This window comes from Ciconia boyciana, chromosome 5 (assembly GCF_034638445.1).
Source record: "Ciconia boyciana chromosome 5, ASM3463844v1, whole genome shotgun sequence".
NCBI classification, from domain to species: domain Eukaryota; kingdom Metazoa; phylum Chordata; class Aves; order Ciconiiformes; family Ciconiidae; genus Ciconia; species Ciconia boyciana.
In genome coordinates, this window is record NC_132938.1 from 71,451,096 (window position 1) to 71,468,962 (window position 17,867).

The 17,867-nt window shown below is 48.8% G+C and overlaps 1 protein-coding gene across 6 annotated transcripts in view; it reads left to right on the top strand.

Moving 5' to 3' along the window:
* Positions 1-17,867, top strand: part of MAML3 (mastermind like transcriptional coactivator 3) — a 255,894-nt gene that overhangs the window by 227,095 nt on the left and 10,932 nt on the right. The window lies entirely within an intron of this gene.

Below are 17,867 nucleotides of genomic sequence, written 5' to 3' on the forward strand. Positions count from 1 at the left end.
TGCAAGATGCAATCCTGCAAGCGTGCTAAAGCTAAATATACCCTCTTGGGCTGACACACAGCCAAACAAACAAGGGCAGTGTCAACATGAGTTTTTTCCAGTGCTGAGCGGGTTGAGTTATTCTGGAGGAGGTGGCAATTAGGCAATTAAGTTTGTTTTGGCATTTAAATAATCTTTGGACCTCTTTCTGCGCTAATCGTGTTTGTATTCCCGTAGAAAAGACCGTATGACCCATGTTGCAGCACCGCACTCTGCACTCAGCTTTGACTACTGAGTCCGTTGTGGATGAAGGTTTTCATCCTGTGGGCAATGACTTTGGCTTCAGAAAAACGTTGTAGCTTTTCACTTGTACTAGTCAGCATGGCCACAGCCGTTAAGAAAGAAGAGAAAATTAATTTTGAAGCAGTCTAAGGTTAGTGAGGGAAAATAACAATAAAAACATACAAATGAGACACACAACACTGGCTTGTTTCTCTTCCTAGTGCCAGTGCCAAACTGGTGCCACACACTTGGAGTGATTCTTCTGAGTGCAAGCTTGGGAACGGGAATATCTTTGCTTCCTGAATTTTTAGAGGTGGTTTTATTATGATGTGGCTGTTAACAGTCAATATGCTCCTCTTCATTTCAGTCCTCAGATATAGGATGTATTTTGAGGCCATAAGAAAATGTTTTGAGGGGAGGGAAAAAGCTCATCAGTCTTTCAGGTTGTATACCTTGCTTTTGCCATTGTAAATCTTCAGTCATTTCCTCTTTTAAGCAGACGTGTCCATGCCCAGCACCTGCTGAAGATGCAGCAGGCCTTCCTCTTCTGCAGCTGCATTTGGCTGTTGATCTGTGTGAGCTTGCTGTTTGGTTTTCAGAAGGAAGTGCCACCAGGTAACCTGTAACTGAGGCTGCCACTGCACTTACAGTCACTGTGGAGAGCTATGGGACAGAGGTTGCCACTCCGCTGTCAGGAGGAACAACAGGAAGGCAGGGGCACTCCCGGAGCTTCCTCTATCACTTCCCCCAGCAGCTTTTGAAGGCTTTGGGCTCTGCCTTGGCTCATACCTTTGCTGATTTTAGCGGCTAGCCAAAGGAGCTGGAGTTTGCTGCAGGATTTTTTCTGAAAAGTCAGGGAGAGGAAGAATGGGTTTTATTTATGGTTGTCTTTTTCCTGAGCACCGTCACTACACCATTCTTCAGGTGGTGGTGTGTTTATGCTTTTTAAGAGAGAAATGTCTCATCATAAGCAGTGAGAACACATACTACTACCTCAACTCAGAGTAACAGATGATTTTGGAAGGAAGCCAGCAAAGAAAACATGCCACTTACAGTTAAATAAAGATAATAATGCTAATTGATGAGTATAGGGCAACAATACACATTGCTAATGTGCTGTGCTTGTTAAGGAGCTGATTTTTTTTGCAGTGACAAACTGAATGCTGAAATCTGCCGATTCTGTTAGAATCTGGAGTTGTCTGACAAAGTTAGGCACATATCACTGTGGTGGCTAAGAATCACAAACCTTTTTATAAAGCTGAACTGTCTTACTAGGGCGCACAGTTAATTCAGGTAACAGTACATGGAAGCGTGAACACTGCGATTAAGTTGCTGGAGATGTCCGTGAGGTGTAAGCAGCACAACACTCGGGAGTCCTGACGCTTCTGCCAGTGGTGTGGCCTGCCTGCCTTGCCGCTGGGTTTCTTGCAGAGGAAATGACCCAGATCACACCCTGACCGTTGACCATCTCTAGCAGTCCCTAAGCTGTCTTGGAGAAGAGGTCTGACAACTTTGGAAAGAACTGGAGTCAGCCCACTGAAAGCACAGTAACTCAGTGAATATTAGCTTGGCATTTTTCTACAGGCAAAACCCCCACTGCATTTGGAGCGGGTCCAGAGGAGGGCCACAAAAATGATCCGAGGGCTGGAGCACCTCTCCTGCGAGGACAGGCTGAGAGAGTTGGGGTTGTTCAGCCTGGAGAAGAGAAGGCTGCGGGGAGACGTTATTGCAGCCTTTCAATACTTAAAGGGGGCTTATAAGAAAGATGGGGACAAGCTTTTTAGCAGGGCCTGTTGCGATAGGACAAGGGGTAATGGTTTTAAACTAAAAGAGGGTAGTTTTAGACTAGATATAAGGAAGACATTTTTTACGATGAGGGTGGTGAAACACTGGAACCAGTTGCCCAGAGAGGTGGCAGATGCCCCATCCCTGGAAACATTCAAGGTCAGGTTGGACGGGGCTCTGAGCAACCTGATCTAATGGAAGATGTCCCTGCTCATTGCAGGGGGGTTGGACCAGATGACCTGTAAAGGTCCCTTCCAATCCAAACTATTCTATGATTCTGTGATTTCATTTACAGGCAAATGGCTGTCGGAACGTGAGCAAAGTCTTTCTGTCTTTGTGCCTATCTGTGATAACATTTCCTTATCAGCATCTTCTGCTGCCTGTTTCCCATAACTTCTTGGTAGCTGGTCCCTTTTGGTGAAGCCCAGGAAGATGCCAGCACTGGGAGGGATAGTGAATCTGGTGGACACCACAGTTGCCAGTCTGTGTTGCAGATGATATCTCAGTGTTACATGTCTGTTTTCATGCATAATATCTAGGAAATCAAGTTTGGGGTCATTAGGTTGAACTCCAGTGAAAATTCAACAAAATGTTTCGCCACAAAGGATACAGCTCAGCATTTTCAGTGGGCTTCTGTGGAGGTGCCTGAATGCTTTGATTTTTGGACACTGAGAAGCAGACGTGGGTCTGCAGAGACTCACAAAAATTGTGACGCTCCTAGTAGGCATGAATACATCTTTTAACATTATGAACCTGGCTTACCAGCTGGAATATAGCACAGGAATCTCACCTCACCTGGTTTTTAGGGGAATATTTGATTACTGAGTTTGCTAACTAAGCAACAGTGCTGCTGAAAACAGTGACCCAGACCTGTTAAACCTGTCTTAAGTAAGAATCATGATTCATTTAGGTGCTTCCTAGTATGTTCCCAGCTTATTGCAGTGTTGTAGGTAGTTTTGGAGGAAAAGATTTTTAAGATGCTAATGACAGAGTTACAGCTACAACCTAAGGGGAGGGGGAGCTAAACAAAAGAAGGATTCATTAAAGAACAAAAGAAAAACTGGAGGCTTTGAACCTAGGAGTCTCCCACACATTAACTAGGTGTACTGCCAATGTGCTACAGATGTGCGTTACATGAACACATAAGGTAATGATATGTCTACAAAGGGCTCAATGCATCTGTTTGATGTTTTGTAGTGAATTATATTTAAGCAGGTGGGAAGCTGCAAACTCCCCAGTCCCTCCATATGTCAGAAATAAGATATTAGGAGGTCCAAAGATATCTTCTGCAGTTTTTGTAGAATCACAGCTGATGGCCACACCATGTGTTGGTAAATTGGAGCCGTGCTCTACCATTGGAAAGTACAGCCTGTGGTTTCACAGAGGCACCGTTTGCTTTTCTTTGTGAAGGGTTTGAGGTATCAGCTCTCTGTTTTTTGAATACAGGCAGAGGATAAAGTAGCTGGAAGGAAGGAGGCAACCCATATCCCTGGAGATTTCAGGGGCTCTCTTTTTTTGTGCCTCGCCAGGTGAATACTGGAGGGATGCTCAGAGGGGGGCCAAGAGAGGAGAGCCCTGCTGGGCTCAAGTGCCTTCTGGAGCAGCCCTGCAGAGGCAGTGCTGGGCACCCTGCATTCAGGACAGGGCACACATAGAGCTACCAGCCAGCCCCTGCTTCCCTGAATGCCACTGAATCAGCCTGGGGTGTACGTAGCACCAATTTCCAATAAGATTGTGCTGTCGTAGTCAAAATAATTGGGCCTGCAAATCAGGATTTAGTCACTGAAATGTGACTGCTGTGCCTATAACCCAGGGTGTGGCAGAAGGAAGCCCAAGCGGAGTTACTTACACCACAAAGATGCGTTACGGGAGTTTGCCCAACAGTCTGGTTTGTGCTTCACTGCAGAAGATGAAATGACATCTGTATCCAGGATTCAGACCCACTCGTGATCAGGATTGAGAATTACACTGGCTTAACTGTAGTTTATCTTGTTCTTTCCAAGGAGAGCACAGCTGGGATCCGTGGATAAGATGTGGCTTCTGCTAGTGACTTCTACAATAGTGAGGTTAGACCCTTAGTAGGATGGGGCCAAGGAGATCTCAAGGGAAGCAAGGAAGGGGATGGGATTCTTGCAGCTGCAGAAAGATTAGGGTCACAATGAAAGTACATTACAGATACCTATTTGTCTGTAGAGATGCAACCAAAATACTCCATTAAAAATCCAGTTCTTCAGATTTAGATTTATTTAGATAGAGGTGCATCTGTATAGTTTTTCTCATGCTGTTCCATCTTTAGCTATTGTGCACTGGTCTCTCGTTGAGCATTTGAATATAAAAGGTATCGAGGCTAGCTAGGAAGATATTTAATTGTAGGTTGTTCCCTTTTTCACTGTACATTATGAAAAAAATGTAGTAAGGAAATGTGAACACTGGGCTGGAGGAGATCACCAATAATCTATGCACCTGCCAATCCCATTAGCTCCTTTGGATTTTGCACTGTACAGGCCTAAAGGAAATATGGCCTAAAAATAACTGTCCAACTTTATGAAAAGGAGTCAGCCAAACCTTCCTTCAGCTGAGCCACAGCTGCCTGAGCATTTTGAGCGGCGGTAATAGAAAGCTGCAGTATGGAAGCTCTTTCCTTTTCTCAGGGGACTCGATTTTACAAAGGATAAAGAATGATGGATGAGAGATCTGCCCTGTTTTCTGTTAAATAACTTCTAATACCATCTAAGAGGAAACAGAGAGATTCTGTCATCCCATCAGCATTTTAGATATGTGCAGAGAACAGCCTTGGTTTGGTGGCTGGGATTTTTAGAGTCACCTGTACTCTACCACTTACTGGTATTTTTTCAGATCGACACGTAGCTTTGCATTGGCACTCTGGGACACGGTCAAATTCACGGTGACAGCAGGGCTAACGGTTATATTAATGAAGGGCGTCATTCTTTGCAAACAGGTTTTTTTTCTTAATAACTTCAACAGGACTTTTCTGAGGTTTGCATTTTTCTGTTCCACGTCCTTTTTAAGGTATTGAGATAATGAAATTATAAGGATGAAAGTGGGGGCAGGGGGAACCCAACTCAAAGGCTGCAAAATAATTGCTGCATTTTTTCAAAAAAAGTCTGTAGTCTTCATTCACGTTAGTGATAGCTCAAACAAGGCACCGCAGTTGAGTGGCAACTGCACCAATTAGCAGTGCTGCTGTTGGTTTGTGAATTGCATGTGAAATGTAGAATTTGTCCAGAAATGCTAATGCAAATTGCTCAACAAAAATGTGCCCTCTGTGTCAAGTCTTTTCACTTGTTCTGACACACTGATGTCTTCCCAGATTTCTCTGATCGGCAGATCCCTCTCTCGGTTGACAGCTACCAGAGCTTATAAAGTAATGGAAATATTTCTCGTTGACATTAGCTGTGTTTCCGCAAAAGAGGGCTACAAGCTACTGCTGGGACCGGTTACTTGCTATACAACATAATTTTGACTTTTATTTATAGGGTGTTGGACTTCACATTTCTAGAATTAAATGCTAAAAGCCCAGCAAATGTCTAAGATTTTCCCTGCACAGAAGTTCAAAGACCTGGTTATCTGCCACGACAGTAATTTGGTCACTTTGCATGTGTTCAGCATCGTCTGTTATTGTATACAGTGATAACCTTTGTGCCTTACCGTATGAGGCTGAGTTACAATTGCCGTGGGAACTGTAACTTAGCATTTCCTGACTTTTTCAGCATACAGTATCTCATCCTAATATTGCATCCTTTCAAAGAAGAAGTGGAGCAAGGGCACATTGAAATGTTGGTGTTCTCGCATCTGCAGAATATACAATAGCATGTTTAGCTGTACACAGATTAAAGTTGTATTTGTAACTGCTTGCGCTATGGTGGGTAGCACCTCTGAGTCCTAGTCACAGTGTAGGAGTCCCATTGTGCTAGGCTCCCTGCAGATGCAGGATGTAAATATATTTCCTTCCCGCCAAATGCTTCCAACCTAAGTGTAAGGTAAGAGATAACGCAGGGAGACAAACACACCAGGCAGTACAAGGAAACAGAAGAGACTGATGGACATCACGGAGACAGGAATTTCTACAAAATTCTACAAATGTAACTATACTGGGGGCAGAGTTCAGGGTCAGGTTTGTATGATTTTTGAGAATCTCCTCCCAAAAATGAAATCCAGCAGCGAGGAAAGCGTGAAGGCAGTTCTAGCTAAAATGTAACATGTGGAAAAGAGTGGGTTATGAAGGGGTGATGGGAAGTCTCAGCAGTGAATGAGACTGGTATATGCTGCAATGGTGTATGCTGCAGCTGGATTTAAGAGCAAGGGAGGGGGCTGAAATCCAAAAGAAGAGGAAGACAGGAGAGGGTTGCAAAGAGAGAGGTGGCACAGTCAAGATGACAGGCAAAGAAAATGACCTGGGCAGCAGCACTCTGTCTGTCTGCAAGCAGGGTAAGATTGCAACCATCAGGGTGCAAGGTGATAAGAGCCTGGCTGCGGGACTCTGCAGGGAGGGTTGAGGCAAAGATGACAACCAGGTTATGGGCTGAGTGACAGGCAAGTGATGGTGTTGTCCACAGGGACTGAAGAAACAGAAAGGAGAGGAGACCCAGGGAGTAGGATGAGAGCCTACTTTGAGCTTGAGCTGACAGATATCCACAAGATGATCCCAGAGGCAGGGCTTGAATTTAGTTGGAACAGATGGGAACTGGCCGGGGACAGAGAGGTAGGTCTGTGAGTTGCTGGTGTAGAGAAGGTCCTTGAATGTGTAAGGAGAGTGAGCTTGCTCAGGGATATGAGTGAGAGGGAAAGGAGACAGGGGATGGGGAGGCAGAGCCACAGAACAGCAGCAGGTGGGAGGGCAAGTAGTGACGAACTAGTCCAAATAACATTGAGCAAGCAACTGAAGGTGTTGGAGTCAAGTAGGAGCACTGGGAAAGGAGGACCAGATTTCTAGCGGAGCGTGGTCAGCGGCGCCGGAAAGAGCTGACAGGCTATGGCAGTGAGCCTGGCATAATAGTGCAGAGCTGCAGCGAGACAAAGGATATTAGAGACTCTGTGATATTGGTTTCTGTGACAGGCGAGAAGTGAAAGCCTGTTTGGAAAAGAATCTATGTTGGAGATGGAGACTAAATTCAGTCTAAACCATATAAATCATAGGCAGCACACTCGATAAGCTTAGAGATGACAGTGAGAAGAGAGATAGGGTGAGAGCTGGAGAGTCACTTGGAGTCAAGGGTTGTTAGGATTTTTTTTAAAAAAAAAAAGGCATGAAGATAAAGCATGCTTGTGCTGCGAGGAGAAGGAGCCGAGAGGAGAGTGAGATATAAAGAAGGAGGAGGCATATGGGGGCAAGAGAGATGAGAAGACAGGATGCAGCGAGGTCACCAGGACAAGCAGAAGGGCTGGGGACCACTGATGAGGCCACCGCCTCTGTGGCCAGGAGGGGAGAGCCGGGCAAGACATGAAGGAAAGTAAGCAGAGGGAGAGCGAGATCATGTCTTGCTTTGTTAAGTCTCTCATGGGAGAGATCAACACAATCCTGTGCAAAGACCTGTCTCCAGTGAAGGCAGGAGAAGGCAGGGCTTGAGGAGTGAGTCAAAGGCTGCAAAAAGGCAGCTGGGATTGCAGCTGTGAGGGCTAGTAAAGCTGGGGAATATGACTGTGCATTAGGAAGATGGCAGGACAGAAGGAGGCAAAAAAGCATTCATGGTGTAGAGGAAGTAAAAAGGAGAAAAAAGGAAGTTTAAAGCTTAAGAGGTAATTGTCTCAGAAGAGGTATCAAGGATATCCAGAAAGCCTCAGAAGGCATGAATAAAGGCTTGATCAGCAAACGAAGCTATGCCTTAGAGACCTGGAAGTCCAGGGATAAAGTCAGTACTGCCAAAAGCTAAGCAGAGTTAGGCCTTGCAAAAGAAATTAATTCAATAGTGGAGTTTTCCTTGGGAAATAAATAAAGGAGACCTCAGAGAGAAAGGAGGAACTGTGCAGTGAAGAGCATGTCAAGGTTAAAGACAACCTAGGCATAGCCCAAACCAGAATACCTTGTCTCAGTTTTCACTAGGGCTAGTAAGATTGAATGTCAAAACAAAGGCCAGGTGGCTAATGGAAACACAAAGACCATGTCCAAGGTGGAAGAAAAATCAAAAGAGTTTCAAGTACTGGAACTTGGTGATCTGGGTAGCCTGGATTCAAGGATGTTAAAAGAACTAGCTCGTGAAATCATAGACCTGGTGTGCCATCCCAGCTACCTCAGCTTATCAGCAGCTAGTTATTTGAAACCACAGTGAAGATAACGTGCTTTCCTGGGCAGCTGCAGCAGAAGACCACTTCCCTTGGTCTCACTGGCTACCTTTTGGAAACACTCGGCTCTCAATTTTAGACTGAAATACCACCTGCAGAGAGGCTGCACAGACAAGTGCCTGTAACCAAAGACGAGGGAGTTATTCCAGCTCTTTGAAGTCGGTGTCAGATAGGGGAAGACCATGGAATTTATGCCTGAATTTGTACAGATGACCATTCCTCATAAGCACCAATGCGTCTGCTTTGGTGCTTTTATCAGTCACTCTCATCATCTGCCAGAGCCCACCAGAAAACTGAGGTACTGCATGTACGTGGCACACTCTTCCTCTGTGTTTCTTATGGGCATGGAGCAGAAAGAAGCCCTCACTTCACCCGAGTCCTTCTGGTGTATGATCTTCCTCCCATAAGGGCATGATGTGAATGAGCTAGAAAAGAGCAGTATTAAAGGAACCGTTGTCCTCTGCAGATCGTTCACTTGCAAAGCAAGTTGTGCCAGCAAATACCAATAACGATAATGCAGCTTTACTGTGAGCACCAGAGACGTGGCAAACGCACTCCCTGACCCCTCGCCGCATTTCTGCCAGGCCAGAAGCCAGCAACATAGTCAGTGGCAGTGCAGGGGAGGTCCCTGGAGGCATGCAGAAAGAGGGCTATTTTGTGGAGAGCCCCAGACCTTTGCTCTATTTTTCTGTGGAATTTTTTTGCATTGGCAGAAGCGATGACATGGGGCAATTGCAGCCTCTTCCCAGTTTTTGAGGTAAGGTGCCTTCTGCATATGGGAAGGAGAGCATATGGCCCACTGTGTTTATTTCTCAGCCAGGATTCTTTCAGGCTTGGCAAATTACATGCTGCTTGCTGAGGAGCAACACAAGTGCCAAGTTTGAATTTCTAAAAATGAAAGGGATTTAATTTATCACAGCACAGAGAAAAGGATCTGAAAAACGCCCTTAAGTGTGAAAAATACCTTTTGTTTATGCTCAAACAAAACAACCAAGGGGAAATTTAACAAAATTTCACCTAGAATAAAAAAAAACCCTCTGCAATTGTCCGCAGAAGACTTCAGGCAGCTTCTGCCAGGTGTGAGCTAGAGCCAGGCTCTGTGAAATACCTCAACAACCAGCGAACTCCATGGGGTACATGGTGATAATGTGGTACAGGCTCGGGCCATTAGAAGGGAAAGGGGCTGCCTGCTAATGGGTTAGTGTTTGCTGCTAGAGAGCTCCATTAGAGCATCTTTTCCTCATACTTTTGCTTTTTCCAGGCCCCACATTTTTCCCTGTGTGTGCTAGAAGCTTTTCTTTCTCTTACAGCATTTATTTTTATTGTGTCATTTTCCCTCTGTTCCCCCTTTTCATTGGCCCTGTGCGACTGTTTGTTTAAACCATTTGCCTGCTTTCATCTTCCATTTTTCTCCTCTCCCCCTTCCCGGGGGCTCCCTTGCTGTGATTATCCTTACGCTTCACATTAGCTTTCCTCCCTCCTGCTCCAGGATGGACTCAAACGGGGCATTGATTAAAGCTAAAACCTTAGCAGGAGATTTCTAACAGGCACCAGCTTTGGGGTCCAGCCGCCTCCGTGTGCCCAGTTCTCGCTCCGCTTTGCTCCCAGACCAGCTTCCAAAGCCTCGGAAATTCGACAAGTCAGGGCCAAGCTGGCACCAAGACGGCAGTTGCAGCTCCTCTGGAGTGGCCTGATTTGTACCTTTGAAAGTCCTCAGTGATGCCTGAAGGCAGCGGGGACAGGGTGTGGAAAAGCTGTTGTGTGGGCTGGCTTTTCAACTCTCTCCTCCTGCCTTTTGCTCCCCGAAGGTTGCTGCTTGCTTTCAGAGTGGTAGGGCGTGCTGTGAAATGCCATGATGGCACAGCTTCACACAGCAGTCTTTGAGGGGAGTAATTACAGCCTTCGTAATATGCATAACATATAAGGTTGGGCACTTGGTGTTTCTTCAAATCCTCACCCTCCTTCCCTCCCTGCCGCCAGCCCTGCTTGGGGGCCGGGGCTCAGAAACCGGTGCTGTGGCTGTGGGCAGGCGTTGGGGAGCACGGCTGCAGACAGTGCCAAGAGGCCAGTTGGGGGCTGGCCAGTTTGTGGCACGTCAGCAGCCCCCTCGGACCTCTTGCCCCGCGACACTAACGCCAGGTGGCTGCTCTTCGGGGAAAGGAGGGCTGCTCCGTGCTCCTGCGGGGTGGGAGCCGTACGTGGGAGTAACCTCTGAGTAACCGATGCACTGTAAAACCACACCCGGGCTTGCCTCACAGAAACTTGCCTGTACAGCCATTCCCTCTGCGGGTCAAATTAATGGCTTGATTAACCCCATTAGTTCACTCCTGCAAGCAAATTATGTAAAATACCGTTTCACTGGAGCGTGAACACTGGTGCAAAGGGCTCAAGAGCAGGTGAGATTGCAGAGCGGGCGGATTCATTCCCGTTGCAGGGGCTGGGTGGGAGCATCTGAAGCGGCCCCGGCTGCCTCGCAGACCTGCCAGAGTCGCAAGGGCTCTGTGCCTGCTCAGGCCTCGGCTCCTCCGGGCCAGCTGGTAGCAGAGTCACGAGCCCCTGCCATACACAGCGTGCGTGGGCATGTCCACGGGGACATGTCCATGAGGATCACGTCCCATAGGCGACCAAGCAGGTACTAGGTGATAACCATAGCCTTGCAAGAGGCTCTGCTTGAGCCAGGACTTGTAACTCATTAAAGCAAGTAAGAAGAGCTCACCTTAATTTTACACTTCACAAATATTTTTCTATTTGTTTACTTATTTCTCCGTTTTTTAAAGACATGTATGTACAGAGGCTCTTTTGGGTTTAATGGGGGCTGATCCATTTATTTCTCCTAAAAATAATAAGACCAATAAAAAATTGCAATTACAAGGAAACTAGTTATGTGACATACATGAACCGTTCTTCCTCAGTGCACAAACCCAACCATTATATCGTTACGCTCCGTACCTTGGAACTAGCTGGTCAAACTGAGGATAAACAAAACTGAAAAGCAGGAGTGATTTCCCCTGCAAAGGTTTCTTTCTTGGGGGAGGGCAGAAGACACCAGAGTTGTTATTTGTAAAAGAGGAAATGAGCCTGTTTTAGTTACTCTGGTTGAAGCTCAATAGCATTCTGTTGAAACGCTGCATTTCTGAATGCCACCAGCACTGCTCAGGATTTGTGGAGTCAAACCACTCTGCTGAAGCCAAAGTGGGAGCATGGGGAGGCAGGGCTTCTGGTGCCACCCCGTAAAACGATGACCCCTTCTGCCTCGCAGTCTTTGAGGTGAACTTCTGACAGTCTGTAGCTCTTAAATGGTATTAGAAAAACAGCTGCTCATTTTAGAACCCTTAGCTAATCTACTTCATCATGAGAAATTAAGAAATTAGTCCCTCTGATGAACAAACAAAAATACACAGAAGTAATAGCCTGACAGATCCTGTTTGTTCTGTGGAAAGAATAAACTGTATCGAAAACACGGGGAGGAGAGATGCAGGCAAAGGGAGGTGAAAGGAAAACAAATAGGCTGCATGCAGAGCTCTGGTGTCAAACGTCGGAGGGATCTTGTTCGCTCAGATACTGTATGAAAGACCATGGCAACCGGGGGCCCGGGGAGAGAGGAGAGGTTTGTAGCCCCTCCCTGAGACTGGATGACAGAGGAAATAGGTGAAGCAATCCGCTCTGCAGAGCCTGCTGCCGGAGTCGGAGTTGTAAAGCAGCATATTCCGTCCCTTCCTCCTGTACGCTGGCTCTTTCAAGGCAAAAAAAAAAAAGTCTGAAATGAATGGATTTGAAATTCCCTTAGTCTGTCAGATGGTACCATTCTGTGAAGGTGGCTTCGCTCTGGGCAGCCTGATTTAGAGAGAGGGATTAAGATCCCTGCCAGACACAATAAGTAACAACATTACAAGGAATAGAAATAATTCCGGGGCAATACAGGAGGGTGCTTTCAGGCTGCTCTGAAAACACTGGGTAGAGAAGATGTTTTACTGTGACATAGTATATGGAAATGGAGTAATATTTTTGATCCCAGTAGTTGGCTGGAGACCCCCTTTTTTAACATATATACATACGTACGCACACATGCACGCAGCAGCTAAGAGCCCCACGATAAAGGAGTAGTGCCTGCCAGCCTAGCACCAGCCTGGTGCAGGAGGGCCAGTTGCCTCTGCGGGTGCCAGGGAGCAGCAGCTCAGAGCTGTGCAGAGGTAAGGGCAGACAATGCTGTTCTATCTTGCACATCGCAGGCCATTCAATTGCACCACTAAGTTGTGTTTATCCAGAAAGGCTGCCATCCTTGAAGACATCAAAACGTGGAGATCTGCCATTTCTGATGGGTAATGAAATCATAGTGTAAAAATTCGATTCTTTCTGATTTGAATCTGTCTTCAGCTTCCAGCCCTTGTATCTGGTTTTGCCTTCTTCACTGGATAAAAGAACTCTTTAAAGGATTTCTTCCCTCATGAAGGTATTTTTATACGCTATGGTCAAAGCATCTCTCAGTTTTCTTTGTGGTAAGCTAAATGGATTGAGCTCCTTAAGTCACTCCCTGGCAGACACTTTCTGCCTCAAATAATTTTTGTGTCGTCTTTTTCTGCTCTGACTCTAAAATGTAGACATCTGATTGTATACACTTTTCTAGTATCGTTCTTCTAATGTAGTATGCAGGATAAGCCACCTCCTGGCTTCTGTTTGCTCTTCCGCTCTTTGTATATTCAAGGATCGCATTAGTTCACATACCACAGAACGGCACAGCGAGCTCATGTTTGATTGTCCGTTTTGCCCATTAAGACTCTGCCTTCAAGTCTCTGCTTCCCTCAGCTTTTTGGAAAGCGCTTTGTTCCCAGATGTGGAATACCCATCCTCCATTGATTCCTGCCAGCAGTTGCCTGGAACAGCCCCCTTTTCCCTGGAGTCCCGCTCTGCTCCCCTGGCCTTCAGCAGGAGCAGAGCCAGCTCATCATGTCCAAGGGCTCTGATCATCAGGCTGTGCAGGGAGGGCCGATGGGTAGGCTTGGCCGGTTCCTGCCTGTGCTTACCCGCACCCAGCTGCCCTGCTCTCAGGGCATCAGCTGGTGGTCGTTCTGCTTGTTCTGAAAGAAAATTGTGTGATTGCTTTTAGCTGTAGTTGGGAGATTGAATGACATACGGAAGGAATAAATCACTGCATGATAAGGAAAAGGCATATAAGATTAGAGACAAAGAGGAAAATACCTTTTCCACTCCTCTTTGTTCTCTTTTTACAGTCACTTATGTTTAAGGTGCATAACTGTACATATATGCATACACATCACCCCTGAACTCCTGCAGAGGATCCCCTCACTCCAGTAAATCCCTGGAAATACACCAGGAGGACACAGGATTTATGCTCCTATCGCTTAACTAAGGATCAGATTATCAACAGAGGGCAACTCCCATGTAGGCATTAACTAAGCAGCCAGATCCCTGCAAAAGTTCATCCTACTGGGTGCTCTGCAACTGTAAAAACCTGTCCAGACGTGTTATGCTGACCATTTGGAAATTGTGGCTCTTTTTTGGCTCCACGAACGGCAGCTTGGCTCTTTCAATACCTGGCTTTGCTCCCAGGGGGCTGAGCACTGGATTCTGTCCCTGGGCTGCTTTAAAAGCGGGTGGCTGAGGATGCAGACAGGAGGGGTCCCGGCAGGGTCCCTGGGAGGTTTAGCCAGGGCCAGCGCGTGCGTTTGAACTCGCTCTGCGGCACGGCCGAGTCAGGGGAAGACGCCTCGGCGCCGTCCGCCCTTGCATAACCGGCCTCGCAGTTTCGCCTGCCCCTCGGTGAGGACCTCGCGGCGGAGCTGCTTCTTCCCTGTTTTCCTGGCTGGAGCGCATGTAACTCTGCACGAGCCACCGTTATCAGGAGAGAGCTGGTTGCAGCCTGCGAGTAGCACACAGTGGCTTTGGGTGTTGAAAATAGCCAGAGTGTCAATCAGAAGTCACACTGTACCATCTTCCTAGATGTAACAGGCTGATGAGAGACAGGCTGAGAATACAGCATGCGTTTCCCAGTCCAGGACATCTTGTCACTCTTTTCAAGGACTACGTGCCTACACCCATATAGGGCATCCCTATATGCATGTGCCCACGCGCACACAAGCACAGGGCCCTGGCGGAAGGAGCTGCATTGTCCCCTTGCTGCTGCGGATCCCCGGAGGATCCCCGCGGAGCAGTGGCAGCCTGAGTCACACGATGAGTCAGGCTGTGGGCATGGGATGCTGGGTGCCAGCGCTGTCAGCTGTGGAGGTGATGTGCAGCCAGGAGCTGGTTAGCCGGGGTGCTGATGAGGGTGTCTGGAGAGTGAAGAGGCAGCAGTGCCGGTTGGTGGAGAAAGGAAAACACAGAGGCAGGGCAGAGGGTGTAGGAAAGAGAAAGGGAAGGCAGGGGATGAGGAGGAGGAGCAGGAAGTCTAGGGGCAGGCAGGCTCAGGGTGCAGTAGGAGGATGAGGGAGCTGGCAGGCAGCGCAGGAGCAAAGAGCATTGTCAGTGAAGCTTGGATTAGTTTGGTTTTGAAGCTCTGTAACTAAGTGCTGCACTTAGCCCGAGCTGCTTGACTCGGTGCTCTGCTCCTGGGGTGAGACTGCATCTGGGCCTGGAGCAGGCATGGTTTATAAGAGGCAGCCGTGTAGAGCCCACTGTTGCTTCTTTCATCACCAGTTCCCAGCCATGCGCATGTACGCCCCAGCCCACTTCCAGGTTTCATCTCCATGCCAGGCCTCCAGAGGGAACAGTGGAAGGAGGGTGGCTGTGCATACCCATGGCGGGGTAGCTGAAGCCACCCAGAGGCCCACGTGGCCCCGTGCTGCTGCCAGGACTGGGCAGGGCCGTACAACCCCCCCTTGGAGGTTAACAGCAGCAGTGCCGGGCTGCAGAGGTGCTCTTGGTCAAGAGCTCTGCTCCCAGGTGCTAGGAAGCATTTTCCTGCCTGCGGAGACCTTTTGCCTGGGCTGTGCTCCTGTTTTCGGGACACACAACCCAGGGCTGCTCCCGGTGATGTCAGCGGGGCCTTTCATCATTGGTTGGGAAGAGCTTTGGCCAAAAAAAATGGAAAGGAGAAGAAATATTCCAGGCAGGAGGGTGGTGTTCTGGCTTGATGAAGAAGGCCTGGCTTTAAACCTGTTATTAAAACTGGAAACAGGAAGTTTTCACTATGAGTAGGTAAACTCTTGTACCTCGAAATGACTAAACACACAACACTGGAAGTAACACCTTTGTGCTAATCTTCATATTTCCTCCAGCTGCTGCACAGTGCACGGGCTCATGTCAGCTGGCAGGCCTCCTTTTAAAGCTTTCTTCCTTTTTAAACTCTGGAATTAACTTATAATGTAATACGATACAGAATAGAGTGCCTTCTGCGGCATTACTGTGGGGTGAACGTGTCCCTCAGCCGTACCCGTGTGTGCGTACGAACCAGGACAGTAGTTCTGTAATAAGATTGTTTTGAAGGCGATTCAGTGAGGACTTGGGCTGCAGCCCCAAAGGCAGCTGTGCGCTGAGGCTCGGCGGAGGAAGCTCCGAGTGATGTCACTTCACAGCGTGCCCTTTGGCTCCCGGGTTTTTTCCCCCCCTTTTCTTTTTCCTTGTAGTGGCTGCAGCAAAGGCTCCATTATTTGGCAGTGTGGCATTGCTTTTGTCTATAAATGGAAGCAGTTGGCCCATCTCCCAGTATAACACAAGATAGCCCTGTGCATCAGTTATGCAATCTGTAGCTTGATGACTTCATCAGAAGCAGAGGGAGGGCCAGGGGGTGGTAGGAAAAAGCCTTTACCATCAGCTCTGCTGGAGACAGCTGATGTCTATGTCCCCTCCCAAGCAAAGAAAGTGGGAGCTCACAGGCCGGGGTGTGTGAAAGGGCTCGGTGCGAGAGCAGCTGAGGGATCATTAGTGGGTGCGTTTCCCTGACCCTGGCTCGGGGAAGCCCCAGCAGCTGCCACAGCCCTCGCCCTTACCGTGCTGCAAGGGACGACGCTTGACCAGGTTGTAAAGTGCAGCATGAGACGGGACCGGGGGAGAAGTGGAAAGAGGAGCGGCGAGGGAACTTTCAAACCAGGGCAGATGTTAACGAGAGAAAGAACCTAAATATCAGAGAGCTGCCTTTCAGCAGAGAGCCCTTCAGGGAATATCTGTGCAAAATAGAGGTGTGGACAAATTGTATTTTCTTGTTATTTCCTCAGAAGGGTCCTTGAAAACCTGACCTTCATGCAGAAAGGCTGATACTAATTTCCCAAGCTCCACTCACGCATTGATTTTAACCCTTTCATTGACTGGGTTGGGGTGGGTGTCGTAAGGTGACTTTTCTGTACATTCCCAATCACACAGTCATTGAGATAACTCAAACCGTCAGTGAAGCAGGTGAATCTAAACCTCATCCTGGCATGCTTTGCACAAAGGATCCTAAAGTGATATAGGTCCTTTCCATCAAGTTAGTGTTTTTGAACGAGTACCCGTCTCTATAAAACAATTAAAGAGGTTCTAATGAGCAAGGGTTAAGGCCGGTCCTGCCAAGCAGGCAGCACTCTGGCTTACTTAGCCCAGCAGCGGTGAAGAGCACAGGTATCGCCACAAGCCAGTATGCGCCAGTGGCTTTCCCAACGCTTGATAAAAGGTGGTCCTGCCCTGCGGAGCAACGCTTGCACAGTTTTTTGTCTTAGGGGAAGCCAGCCTGAGCTAACCACAGCATTGCTCACCTCTCTCTCACCAAGCAGTCCCCAGGCACCCCAGCACATGGCGCAGAGAGCTGGGTGCTGATGGGGTGCTGGGTGTGGGACGGCGAGGACAGGCTGTCCGGCGGTGGGCGTGAGCAGTGCCCAGGCGGGGCAGAGCGCGTGGAGCCAGCCCCACGGCGAGGGGTGCCGGCTCTGCTGCCTCGGGTCTCCCACGCTGGCCGAGCACAGGCTGCGAGGGTGACCCAGGGCAAGGCCCTGCCGCGGTTCCTCCTGCGGGACACTGAGCAGGGCAGCTCTGTCGCAGGGGCAACGCGACTGCGAGGCGCTCGGCTACTATCATGGCAGGTAGATGGGAGAGAAAAGAAAATCCTTAAGCTCTTTGACACCAGGGAGTACCTGGAATAAGGACTGGGGAAAGAGTGCTGCACCTGCTGCTTTGTAATCAGCCCCCCAAGTCGTTATTTTTTTACAGAGGGCCCTAGCTGGCCGTCTGTTTTGAGCAAGGCTCCCTCCGTAGTGCTGAAGGGAGGCACCGGGTTGTTGTAAGCCCCGTTGTCCCCTGGCAGCGGGAGAGCCTGTGCTGGAGCGCAGCCAACGCGCCGGCAGGCTCAGAGGGACCCGCCCGCCTCGGGGCAGCTGGGGGGCCGCTTTTAGGGCGCAAGCTCTGGGTACCGCTGCAGAGCCCCGTGAACGCTCCCCGCCGTCCCACGCCCGCTCCGTTGCTGCCCGCGGGGGGGGGGGGGTGTCCCGCCGCTCCCAGGCCCCCCTCACCCGCACCGGGGCCCGGCCGGTCCCGCTCCGCCGGCCGGTGCCCGCGCCGCGCCGTGCCGGTCCCCCGCCGGGCGGGCCGGGCCGGGC